The sequence below is a fragment of the Prionailurus viverrinus genome, chromosome D4, assembly GCF_022837055.1.
Source record: "Prionailurus viverrinus isolate Anna chromosome D4, UM_Priviv_1.0, whole genome shotgun sequence".
Taxonomy (NCBI): Eukaryota; Metazoa; Chordata; class Mammalia; order Carnivora; family Felidae; genus Prionailurus; species Prionailurus viverrinus.
The window spans coordinates 87,395,374-87,408,936 of record NC_062573.1 but is presented as its reverse complement, the minus strand read 5'-3'; the positions used below and the strand labels follow the sequence as shown (position 1 = coordinate 87,408,936).

The 13,563-nt window shown below is 42.5% G+C and overlaps 2 protein-coding genes across 10 annotated transcripts in view; one reads left to right on the top strand and one right to left on the bottom strand.

Moving 5' to 3' along the window:
- ECM2 (extracellular matrix protein 2) overlaps positions 1–8,227 on the bottom strand; it is a 31,940-nt gene extending 23,713 nt beyond the window's left edge. For 2 of the 3 annotated variants that reach the window (XM_047830864.1, XM_047830867.1), the window contains exons 1-2: positions 8,093–8,227; positions 7,727–7,776 (exon numbers count right to left, since the gene is read on the bottom strand). The gene's annotated coding sequence lies outside the window, so the exon portion shown is untranslated. The remainder of the gene's footprint in view (positions 1–7,726; positions 7,777–8,092) is intronic. The other variant, XM_047830866.1, reaches the window with a different exon arrangement.
- CENPP (centromere protein P) overlaps positions 1–13,563 on the top strand; it is a 228,406-nt gene that overhangs the window by 180,314 nt on the left and 34,529 nt on the right. The window lies entirely within an intron of this gene.

Genomic DNA, 13,563 nt, shown 5'->3' with positions numbered 1-13,563 from the left:
AAAACATATGTCCACACACATATTTATATGTGAATGTTCATGGCAGCTTTCTTTGTGCTGGACAAAAAGTGGAAGACATCCAAATGTCTATCAATGTGTTAGTGGATAAACAGCTTGTAATGTATCCATACCATGGAATACTACTTAGCAACAGTGATAAGTAAATCTCAAAATAAATATGTTGAATAAAAGAAGTCTCATACAGAAGGACATACACACAATTCCATTGTAGAAAACACAAACTCTTCTGTAGGAAAGCATACCCATGTCTGCCTCGAGGCAAGGGCATGTAGATTACCAGGAGTCATGGGGATCTTTTGGGGATGATGGATATATTCATTTTCTTGATTGTGTTATGGTTTTACAGGTGCACTTTACATATGTGCACTTTAATTTTCAACTCTCCTCACCATTGTAGTTGGGTTGGGCTTACCACCTTGATGTTGGGAGTCCGAAGGTGGCTATTTGGAATCACATATCTCTGTCACATAATGCGCAAAATCCCCAGTTGTGTGAACTTCTTAGCATTGTTGTAGGATCTCACACTTTCCTCAGACAGAGGTGGAGTTGTATCATGGGGTCCTTGGAGACCAGGCTCTGGGCTTGACAGGTTAGATCAGAAGTCAGGAAATTGGAGTAGGGGCCAAACTGAGTCTGCTGCTTGTTTGTATGCAGCCTACAAGCTTAAGATGGCTTTTGTGTTTTTAAATTTAAAGGTTTTAAGATTTAAAAGAAGAGTAATAATTCATGACAGATCACATAAATTGAAATTTCATTATCTATACATTAGGTTGTATTGGAGCAGCCATGCTCGTTTATTTGTGTGTTACTTTCGGGGACTTCTTCGCTAAAGAGCGTGATTGGGTAGTTTCAGTAGATGCTAACATTTATTTGGCCTGCAAAATTTAAGTACTTTGCAGCACAAGGTTGCAGCCCACCACTGAAAGCAGTGCTTCTCAGCCAGAGAGTTTTGTCCATGCGTCCCATTTGGCAGCATCTGGACTCTCTTCAGAGTCACTGTTAGGAGGGGCTCTCCCAACTCCCTGTGTGTGGGAGGGCCCGGGTGCTGCTGGAGGTCTTACAGAGCCCAGGACCACCCACCACGACAGAGGAGCCAAAGGGCCCAGCACGTCGGAAGTGTCTAGATGGAGAAGCCCCTGTTGAGAGGAACTCATACAGAGGTTTTTAATCCAGACAGAGGCAGGCGGTTTACAGGCATATCTAATGAATTCTAACTAGATGGGGTCTTCTAGTGGTCTTCTAAAATTAAACAGACCCCTTGCGCACGATGATCTCCCTTCCAAGGTTTACTCTGACTCTGAGGTGCTGTTTTCTTTTGCTCGGTTTCCAAGTCTCACACGTGTATGCTCGCTCGTGTGGCCAGAATTGCGTGTTCCTTGAGGAATGATCCCACTTCCATTCTGTATTCTGTTGTGCTCAGGTGAAGCTTTGTCCTCGTAACCTTGGCCGTTTATAACAGTGGCACTCTGCTGTGTGCAGCTCAGACTTTCAGTGAGTCCTTGAAGCTCTCCTCCGTTTCCAGCTGTGGGGGATTCATCATCTTCTGGGCTCAGACAGCTCTGTCAACAGGGTCTTCTTAGGTTGAGCTCCAGTCTGTTATCCATAGGAAAGCCCAAAGAAATGTAAAAATACAAGCCATGGGGGTATCTGGCTGGCTCAGTGGGAAAAGCATGCAACTCTTGATCTCAGGGTCATGGTTTGAGCCCCACATTGGGTAGAGATTACTTAAATAAATAAACTTTTAAAAGATAAAGATACAGGCCGTGTTCACATAGTTTTCTCTCTGCAGAGTTCATAATCTTTTTTTATCATTTGTTCTTAAAATGTTTAAATTTGAGGGGCGCCTGGGTGGCTCAGTCGGTTAAGCATCCGACTTCGGCTCTAGGTCATGATCTCACCATTGGTGGGTTCAAGCCCTGCATCTGGCTCTGTGCTGACAGCTCAGCCTGGAGCCTGCTTCAGATTCTGTTTCTCCCTCTCTCTCTGCCCCTCTCCCGCTTGTGCTCTGTCTCTCCCTCTCTCCCTCTCAAAAATAAATAAATATTGAAATGTTTTTAATAGTCAAATTTGTAAAAGTAGCGTATATGTTTTAAAAACTCAAAATGGTGCATATGTTTATAAGGCAGAAAAGACACATTGCCTTGATCGTAATTCATTGTTCAGTACAAGGGGTAGGCACACTTTTTCTCCAAAGTTGAGAAGATAAATATTTTAGGCTCTGAGGTCCAACAGTCTTTTGAAACTTCTCCACTTTGCTGCAATAGCCCAAAGAAGCTATAGACACTAGGTGAACAGACAGACAAGACTATATAACTATGGTGTTTTGTTTAAAAAACAGAATTTGGCGAATGGGCCCTAGCTTCCCACCCTCTAGTTTACTGGGTCTTTCATGACCCCTCTAAACAGTTTGGTGATGGACATTTAAATTCTTTGCCAATTTTTCGTGATTATAGATATTATGCATGTATCTTTTGGATGTATTTTTGTATTCTTAATTTTAATTTTCAGTTTACAAATATAATAATAGAGTCTCCTTTGGTTTTGAACTATGTTATCCCTTGGGTTTATTTTTGAGCGTAGTTTAATATTTATAAGTCACTTTGGTCATGTTCATTAATATATTTTGAGACTGTGTTATAGGTATATTCAAATCTAAAATTGTTAGATCTTTCCAGTGCTTTTATCATTAGGTACTTTTTATATTGCTAATAGTGCTTTTTGTCGTAAGATCTACTTTGTGAGATATTATAGCTGATAGTCTTATATTTTCAATATACTTTCTATTTGCATATCATGGAATTTTTTTAATGCAGTGTGACAATCTTTGTCTATTAATTGGAACATTTAGTCTCTATTTAACGTTAACACTTGACATGTTTGAGTTTAAATCTGTTTTCTGACTATTAGCTTTCTATTCGTTCTGCCTGCTTGTTTTGTTTTGTTTTTCTTGCTTGCTTGCTTTTTTAAATTGATGACTGAGTTTTTCTTGTTCTGTTAGTAATTTACACTTTTTACTATTCTGCTCTTTGTAGGGATTACCACATACATCTCAGCCTGTCACGTCTGGTATAAACCAGAGCCTTTCTGTCCTCCTGGACAATGTGAGGCCAGGACAGCCTCCTTCTGTCCCTCAGCCCAGCACCGTGCCACTCTTGTCACATTAATTCTAGATACATGTGACGTCCTCAGAAGATGATGGTGATTGTCATTTAGATCAGGCTCTCCCAGCCTTGGCACCACTAACATTTGGGTTGGAGAATTTGTATTTGTATATTCAGTAGCATCCCTGGCCTCTGCCCAGTAGATGCAGCCAGCATCTTCCCTTCGCTCATGGCGAGCAGAAATGTCTTCACACCTTATGTGCTGGGCGATGGAGGGAATCCTCCTGCCCCAGCTGGGACCTCCTGTGTTACAGTCACCTGAACATTTACTGTTTTCTTTCTGCCCATTCCGTCCCATGGTTTCAGGCTTCTGTCAGGGTTCCGTTCTTTCTGATTTAAGAACACTTTTTAGTAATTCCTTTAATGCAGGACTACTGGTGACCACTTCTTTTTGTGTGTGTATCTGAAAATACTTATGTTTTATGTCATTCTGGAAGAATGCATTTGCTGGACATGGAATTGTAGGTTGACAAGTTTTTTGTTTCAGCATTTTGAAGATCTCATTCCAACATCTTGTTTTCCTTAATTTTGATTGAATATTCATCTGCCCACCTGATTATTTCTCCTTTTAAAAAAAAAAAAATGTTTATTTTTGAGAGAGAGAGAACCTGTGTGAGCAGGGAAGGGGCACAAAGAGGGACAGAGGATCCAAAGCAGGCTTGACGCTTTCAGCCCAGAGCCCGAGACAGGGTTCAAACCCACAAACCACGAGATCATGACCTGAGCCAAAGTCGGACGCTTAACCGACTGAGCCACCCAGGCACCCCTATTTCTCCTTTAAATAACTTTTTCTGCTGGCTGCTTTATCTAAGATTTTCTCTTTGGCTTTGGTGCTCAGCTCTTTTGCTGTATGATACATAGATAGGATTTTCTTGTTTTTGTCGCCTTTGGGATTTATAGCACTTCTTGAATCTATGGCCTGGAGACTCATCAGCCCTTCTCTCCACCCAGTACTTTCCTACTTCTGTCCTGAGTGTGTTTAGGGCCACATTGGTAGACATGATGGCCTCCTCATGGTGTCTTCAGTGCGTCTACCCTCTCTTGTCCTCTCTATCCCTGTCTGCCTGTGAATTGTCCTGGTTATGCTTTTAACCTGTGTCGCAGTTCATGAATTCTCTCTTCCACTATTAAATACGTCCGTTGACTTCCTTGTTTCTGTTACTGTGGGATTTTTGTTTTTGAGTTTTCAGTGAGTTCTTCTATGGTTTCTGATTCTCCACTGAAATTTTCAGTCTTGTCTTTTACTTTTTGAACATGTTAATTACATTCTTCCTAAAGTCTATGTCTGAAGACTCCCACTTTCTGAACACTTGATGTATCTGTTTCTGTTGTCTTATTTCCCTGGGATTATAGCCATGTTGTGCTATTTCTTCCTATGCCTGATGGCTTTTGATTGAGCACCAGATATTGTATAATGAAAAATTAGGGAAATACTTGGAAGCCTTAATGATAAATTCTTATCCCAGAAGGATTTACATCTGCTTCAGGCATTAGGGTGAGGGCACTACCAGTTATAGACTGCATGTTCTGAAGCTGAGCCTTGCTATGTCTGCTTATGGATCACACTGGGTCCCAAACCAGAGCAGGGGACCTCACTGGCATCGCCCTCCCTGTCATCCTGCTGCTGGTGTAGCCCCGTTCCTAGGGCTTTATTTCTCTCTTGCCTGCTGAGGCTGTTTTAAAGCTATACCCAATTCTTGGGGTGACTGGGTGACTCAGTTAAGCGTCCAACTTTGGCTAAGGTCATGATCTCATGGTGCCGTGAGTTCAAGCCCCATGTCAGGCTCTGTGCTGACAGCTAGGAGCCTGGAGCTTGCTTCCGATTCTGTGTCTCCCTCTCTCTCTGCCCCTCCCCCATTCACTTGCCCGCACGTGCTCTCTTTCTCTCTCTCAAAAATAAACATTAAAATTTTTTTTTAATACAAAAATTAAGCTACATTTAATTCTCTGCTGCCTCTTCTGGACCCTCCTTCTAGATGCCTTCAGAAGAAAAGTTGTTTAAACCTATTTGGTTTCAGTTCTATCCCAAATATTAGTCCTGCTTTTTCCCTCTCTATTCTAATTATTCTCAACAGCTTTTGTTCTGAATTCCTTAGTCTGCTATTATCAGAACCAGGAGTTTCCTCAGATTACTTTTATTTTCTGTTAAAATAATCCTCTTTCTCTAAAAGAATGTTTCGGGTTTTAAAAATTTTGAAATCTTGTGTCAGAAAATATCATTGGTTAATTGGAAATAGAATAATGATTTCAGTCCTTTTCTTCCAAAACTTTATAGCTGTTGTCCATTTTCACTTTTTTTTTGTTTTTTTTAATGTTTGTTTATTCTTGAGAGAGAGAGAGAGAGAGAGAGAGAGATTGCAAGCAGGTGAGGAGCAGAGAGGGAGGGAGACAGAATCCGAAGCAGGCTCCAGGCTCTGAGCTGTCAGCACAGAGCCCAACATGGGGCTCGAACCCAGGAACCTTGAGATTATGACCTGAGCCGAAGTCGGACACTTAACCGACTGAGCCACCCAGGCACCCCTCTATTTACTTCTTATATCTGCTGTTACTGATGAGACTCTAACCCAAATCTGGGTCTTATCTCTTTGTGAGAAATCTTTTTTTTTCTCTCTCTCTCTATGGAAGTTTTTTTTTCATATTTTCAACTCCTCTTTAATATTCAGAAGTTTTACTATAATGTGTAGGGTTGTTTTTTGTTTGTTTATCCTTCTTGGGATCTTTTAGCCTAAGGCCATCTGTCTTTTGCACACAAGCTGTCCTTTACTGTGCCTCTGCCTTCCTCTTTGTCCTCTTCCCCCAGTGCAGCCTCATTCTCCTGCTCTTCCTCTGCCTGAGGCCTGAAGGAGGGGGTTCTCCTCCTTGGGCTGATGGCCCCCCGCACATAGCCACCGCCAAGGTTGTCCTGTCCGCCAGCCTCAGCATGCAGACTTGCGTTCAGTATGTATGTCCACTAATTACTGCAGCCTCTTCAGAACCTCTACTGGACATCATTGAATTGGAGCTACATTGGAACCAGTTTTTGTGATCTGCTTTGGTTTTAGTAGAACTAACATGAAAAGTCATGAAAGGAGCAATCCCTTCGCCAATGGGCAATGGACCCTGGAGGAGTCGTTTCAGAGAGCAGGGAACGGAAGAGGCAGTATGTGGGCTGGGCCGAGAGCCAGGATGGGGGCAGCAGGAGGGGCCAGGGACGTGGCTCTGGTGGAGAGCGTGGGCACTGCGCTCTACGTGAGAATTCATGGACATTGTCCTGCATTAACAGTCGTCTGTGCGGACACCCCGTCTTGAACCAGGTGCAAGTTTAGTCCGGCCCTGGACGGGGTTTAGGAGGACGCCCAAGAGGGTCTCCAGCACCCGGGCGGCCCCTTGTCCTCCCGGAAACACTCGCTTGACAGGACCAGGCCTGGGCTTGCTCACCCCAGGGCCCCCCCCTGGACTTACCTCCCGGAGTCTTTCTCCTTACCCCCCAGAATTGGCTCACTTTCATCCAGAAACCTAAATACACATGTACAGAAATAAATTTTCAGAGCTATCTTAATTTTAACAAAATCAGTATCTAAATAGTCTCATTAAAATTTTAAATAAGTTTTATGAAAATAGCCTTTCATTGCCAATTTTATAATCAATGTCAGGGTGCCTGGGTGGCTCAGTCAATTAAGCGTCCCACTTTCAGCTCAGGTCACGATCTCACAGTTGGTGGGTTCAAGCTCTGCATCAGGCTCTGTGATGACAGCTTAGAGCCTGGGGCCTGCTTTGGATTCTGTATCTCCCTCTCTCTCTGCCTCTCCCTCGCTCTCACTCTCTCTGTCTCTCTCTCAAAATCAATAAAAATTTTTTTTCATTTATAATTGATACCTAGGCCTTTGTTATTTTCAGTGATTTATAAAATTTTGCATTGCGTTTAATATTTACTTTAACAAGCAACTTTGCAATTGAGTAAATACGTTTCTAGAGTTAAAATTTTATGGTACTCTAAATCACAGTAGGTATTATTTTGATCAAGTACATTTTTCTTTCCAGCCCTTCTTGTTTTATCCCAACATTAAATACTGTCTGTAAATCTTGGTTAATTTATTGTTTATCTCCATTTAAAGTTTTTCATCCACTGTCTTAAGTAAGTTTTTAAAATAACATTGAGAATTTTAAACTTCTACACAAAGCCATGAAATGTCTGTTGTCCCTTTTAACGTCACTCAACAGGCTGAAAATGAAAAACATTTTTAATTAATACTTTATGTTCTTTTAGGTTTTAAAAATTGAGAATGTAATTGTCAAACCAACTTCTACTTCTGTTGAGCATGTAAATTATATTTAAACTTACAAAAGTATCTTTAATCCTAATTCTGTAAAAGTTCAAAATACTTGGGAAGTATTCATCCTGAAAAAAAAAAACAAGTAAGCAGCATAATGTACACTTTAAACTTCTAAAATCTATTAGTAAGAGCTAATTTCCTCAAGTGTTAAACACATTTGCAACATAAAACACCCAAATATTAAAACCATTCCACATGCCTTAGTAGAAACTTAAAATTTTAAGCTTTTACCTGAAATTCTAAACTAAGTAGGTTTTGCTTGGTGTCATTAAAGTCTCCGGCTGAAAATGAAACAAAACCAGAGCTTTCTTTAAAACAAGGAAAGAGAGGAATGTTGAGAAATGCTAGCTGACTTCTTAGTAAAATCGAAAATCACTGCTTCCCTTGGGAACAAATGCCTTTCAGATCTTTGTGCAGAGCCGCCAAGAGAGTAACCAGGGAAGACGGTTACCAAGGGAAATATTTGTTCTCAATCACAGCAGAAGCGGAAAGCAGAGGCAGGGGGAGAGAAACCGGAGGAGCAGTAGAGGCTCATTAAGAAGTATGTGGTGTCCCTCTAAGTTCACACCAGCCTTCACGGTACCCCTTGAGCTTTACCAGACTACAGAGACGCCATTGTTGCCACGTGGAGGACCGTGCGTTCCTGGGATGCCTTTAGTGGGGTTAACTCGCTGTCCTCTGCCTGCTCCCCCAGTCTGCAGGCAGCCTTGTTAACAAAGCACAGAGCTGTTACATATTAATGTCACTGAAATTATGTAACTTCCAGCCTTGAAGCAATAAGGAGAAAATGTGCAAAGGAGCTTTGAGCCTTCTGATGATGGTTACTCTGGCGAATTGGTTGTCTACTTTGGCCTCAGTTTTTTCTGTCTACAAATGAGCAGGTCAGAGAGCGGTCAGGGTTCCAGGCTCACATTGCTGCTTATGGGGACCTTGGATGAGTTACTGTTGTTTCTGATTAAACTTTATCCTTCTGTACAACTGGGATGATAATACCTACCCTGCCAATGCAATGAATACCCTATGTGAAGTGCCTGTCACAGACTAGGGAATTATTTAGTGGCTATTTTTAAATTCTTACTATTCTACATCAGGTGTTTAAATTTTCTGACAGAGAAGAGCTACATTTTTGTTTTTCCAAAATCTTAAAATGACCTGGGTAGATCAAATCAAGATAATTGACTACACACGTGGGCCATCCAAATTCCTTAAAATAAACTACATATATATGTATATATATGCAAAATAATTAGTACTATTAGAAGAAATGTTGAGAAATTCCTTAAAGATTAAAGGCACAGAGACTCTGACAGATAACACTGCAGCCCAAGTGTATGGGACAGGATAGCTCTGTGGGTGTTCCCCACAGGTTTAGAAATTCCAAATGCTGGGAATGGTGACGTTTGTTAGAGACTGCACTTAAGAGTAGCAGGTTAGATGACCCCAGTCCTCCAGATGTCTCCATCATTTGTTGTGAGTATTGGGCATCTGCCCCTAAACTGAACCTGTGTTCTCATCCACTGGGCTTGGGTGGCTGGTGGAGCAGGAACCCCCATGTTCAGAATCTAAGCTCACCACTGGCACAACCCACTATAAAGACAAAATTGATCATCCCCACTGATATGTTTTGGTCAGCATTTTAACCCTATACTGTTAGTCATGAGCAGATAGCTCAGGATTACGAAACATTTGGGAAGATTCTCCTATTAGAGATAGGACCCCACCTTCCTTCCCAAAAACGCTCACACACAATCAGAAAAGAAAAGGGCCTTAGAGATTAAACAACAGTGTGATACCACTACACACTTACTAGAATGGCAAAAATCCAAAACACTGACAACACCATATGCGAGTGAGGATGTGGAGCAATAGGAACTCTCATTCCTTGCTGGTAGGAATCCAAAATGGCGCGGCCATGTGGGAAGACAGTGTGATGTTTCTTAGAAAACTAAACATACTCTTAATCTGTGACCCAGCAGTCCTGCTCCTTGGTATTTACCCAAGTGAGTTGAAAACTTATGTCCACACAAAAACCTGCACACAGATGTTTACATCAGCTTTATTCATACTGCCAACACTTGGAAGCATCCAAGATGCCCTTCAGTAGGTGAACGAGTAAATTAACTGTGATCCATCCAGACAATGGAATATTTTTCAATGCTAAGAGGAAATACTCTTATCAAGCCATGAAAAACCATGAAGGAACCTTAAATGTACATTACTAGTGAAAGAAGTCAGTCTGAAAGGTTGCATACTATACAATTCCAACTATATGACATTTTGGAAAAGACAAAACTGTGGAAACAGTAAAACATCAGTGGTTGCCAGGGATTAGGCCAGAGGGAGGGATGAATAGAGCACGGAGAACTATGAAGGCAGGGAAACTACCCTGTGTGATCATAATAGTGGATACATGTCGTCATACATTTATCCAGACCCATAGAATGTGCACCACCAAGAGTGAACCTCAGGGTAGCCTATGGGCTTGGGTGATTAGTATATGTCAGTACAGGCTTATCAGTAGCAACAAATGTACCACGCTAGTGGGGGGTGTTGGTAATAGATGAGGTCACATATAAGGGGTGGATGGGGAATGTATGGAAAACCTCTGTACCTCCCTCTCTGTTTTGCTGTCAATCTGAAGCTTCTCTTTTAAAAAAAAAAGGCGGGGCGGGGGCACCTGATTTGTTGAAATACACTGTTTGGGGAGGGAAAAAAATGTTGATGAACTCACTGTTGGACAGTGTTTAAGACAAACAGAAACCTTTACACTCTTTGTAGCGGTTTGTTGTCCCAGCATTTGACTCCTTGGGATCCATTATAGAAACATCTTTAACTGTACATCTGTGCATCCAGGAAAGTACTTGGAAACATTGTAACATAAAAGGGAAGGCATTAACCCACTAGTATATTGACAGGGAACAGTGGACTGCCCTAAGCTGGTAGAGAGACAAGTAACTGTTACGCCGGTTGGCAAAGTTGTCCACAGTGTACCAAGAAGAAAAAAGAAATGTCAAAACAGTACACGTGCTGTATTATCTTACCTTCTAATAATGTATACAGTGTAGCACCTTCCTGGAGAACAGACAGGAAGGAATAAACAAGGAATAAATAACAGACTGTTGATAATGGTTATCTCTGAGTGATGGAATTGTGCAGGGGTTTTACTATGTAATCTGTCCTTTTATAACATTTTTAGCCTTTCATAACCAGATTAGGGGGAAAAAAGTAACTATTAAAAAGAATTTAAACAATGAGAAGTAACTTAAAGTAGCAGTGTAAAGGCAGGAGTTACGGACGCCAAGTCTGACAGCATCGCAGAGACCAGGACTCTGGTATCTGAGGTCCCCGCTCTGACTTTGTGGCTTCGTGGACTGTTATGTGAATCCTTCCGCAGAAACTATTTTAACCACATAGTACATGGAAAATCCTGGTATTCGAGGTCTCCTCCCCTGTATTACTGCAGCCGTAACTGTGTCCTGAGACTTGGCCCTGACAGCTGCTCTGCGGCTTGGTGTCTGTCACCACGCAGGTGTGAGCGGGTCCCCCAGTGCCTGGGCCACAAGCGTGGCTGCTGTGGGCTCAGCCTCCAGAACACGAGTTCGAGTAAGGTCACCTTTTCAGTGTTTTTACCCCTGGGCTGTGGGATACCCATGAGTTACTTTTTCTTATATGGGTGTGGTTGCTTCCCATGCAACAACTTCAGAGATAAAGCTACTTGTTGACAGGTTTAAAGAGGCTCTTCTCAGAAATGGGTGTTGCCTCCTCAGGCTGTTGTGACACCGTCCCGTGCCACAAGTGCCTTCGCCACTTCACACCACGGGGCGCGATGGTTGTTCCATCTGCTGTCACCGACTTGCCCCCTGGAAGGGGTACATTTACGGGCAGTGCTGATGTGGGAATGTGCTGTGATGTTGTCAACGGGTGTTTGGACAGTTTCTCCTTCGAGTTTTGGTGCGTGCTTCTACAGAGGTCCTGTAATGTGTGTACTCCCACCATAAATACACAGAATGCCCATTTCTCTGTCACTTTATTTTTTTTAATGTTTATTTATTTTTGAGACAGAGAGCATGAATAGGGGAGGGTCAGAGAGAGGGAGACACAGAATCCGAAGCAGGCTCCAGGCCCCGAGCTGTCAGCACAGAGCCCAACGCGGGGCTCAAACTCACGGAGTATGAGATCGTGCCCTGAGCTGAAGTTGGATGCTTAACTGACTGAGCCACCCAGGCGCCCCTCTCTGTCATTTTATTTTTAAAATGATTTTCATGCTCCGGAATAGTTAATGCAAATACATGCAAGTGCCATGAATTTTTACAGCACAGTTGTAAATCAGTTTTCTGTACCAAATATTGGCAGGTTGGGTGACTCTCTGAACCTTACCATCAAAGACCGGAAAAGTTTGATCACTATAAAAACATTTTGAAATCACCATTGTAGGTGTTTTTTTTTAAATGTTTTTCTATTGATATTTGAGAGAGAGAGCATGCTTCCGTGCATGTGCACGCGTACGCACACACACACACAAGCAGGGGAGGGGCAGAGAGAGGGGTCAGAGGATCCGAAGCAGCTCCAAGCTCTATGCTGACAGCACAGAGCCCGATGCGGGGCTCAAACTCATGAACCACAGGATCATGACCTGAGCTGAAGTTGGACACTCAACTGACTGAGCCATCCGGTTGCCCCTGGCAATGCAGTTAAAAAAAAAAAAAAATGAGACCCTGAGCACAGCAGACCTCAGAGGTCCTGGGTAGCTTTATGCCCTTGGGGAGACCACCAGAAATGCCAAGAAGCAAAACTGTCAATGAAATAGAAAACGCCCATACAGCAGACAAGATCTACAATGCCAAAAGCTGGATTTTTTTTAAATAAACCTAATAAAGTCGGTAGCAAGTCAGATTCAGGAACAAAGAGGAAGAGTGTAGGCTACCAGTGTGAGGACTTGAAAATGCTGTCAGTATAGATTCTGAGAGCAGTTAAAAGAACATAAGAGGAGGACCACCTGCGGGACTCAGTCAGTCGAGCATCCATCTCTTGATCTTGGCTCAGGTCATGATACCAGGGTTGTGGGTTCGGGCCCCGCATCAGGCTGCACACTGAGCGTGGAATCTGCTTGGGATTCTCACTCACTCCCTCTGCCCCTCTCCCCTGCTTGTGCGCGCGCGCTCTCTCTCTCTCTCTCTCTCAAAAGATATAAATAAATAAGAACACAAGAGCATATTATCGATATTATGCCAGCAAATTTAGATGATGTGACAATTCCTAGCAAATACAATTATGAAACTGCCATAAGAAGAAACAGAAAATCTGAATTGTCTGTAACTATTAAGGGAGTCAAATTCATAATTTCAAACCTTCCCACAAAGAATACCACAGGCCTATATTACTCATCAACAAATTTTATTGAGCAGTAGTTTTTTTAATTTTTTTTAATGTTTATATATTTTTGAGACAGAGAGGGACAGATCGTGAGCAGGGGAGGGGCAGAGAGAGAGAGGGAGACACAGAATCCGAAGCAGGCTCCAGGCTCTGAGCTGTCAGCACAGAGCCTGATGTAGAGCTCGAACTCACAGGACCATGAGATCATGACCTGAGCCGAAGTCAGACGCTCAACTGACTGAGCCACTCAGGTGCCCCCTGAATAGTGTTTTAAGGCATAACCATACAACAACCCAACAAGGGTAGTATAGAAAAGGAAAATTATAGACCAGGCTCACTACTGAACATAGATTCACAAAAGTAAAATCCAGCAATATATAAATAGGATAATACATCATGACTACATTGGGCTTATTCAAGAAATACCTGGTTGATTTAAGAATAAAACCCGAACAAACAAAAAACAAGCAAAAAATAACAACAGCAAAAAAAGACATTATATGATCATGTTTATGTGTTTTGTTTTCTTGAGAGAGAGCATGTGTGTGCATGGGGGAGAGGCAGGGGAGAGAGGATCTCAGGCCCTACACCCAGCAAGGGGCCCGAGGCAGGGCTCGATCTCATGACAGTGAGGTCATGACCTGAGCTGAAGTCAAGAATCAGACACTTAACTCACTGAGCCACCCACACACCCC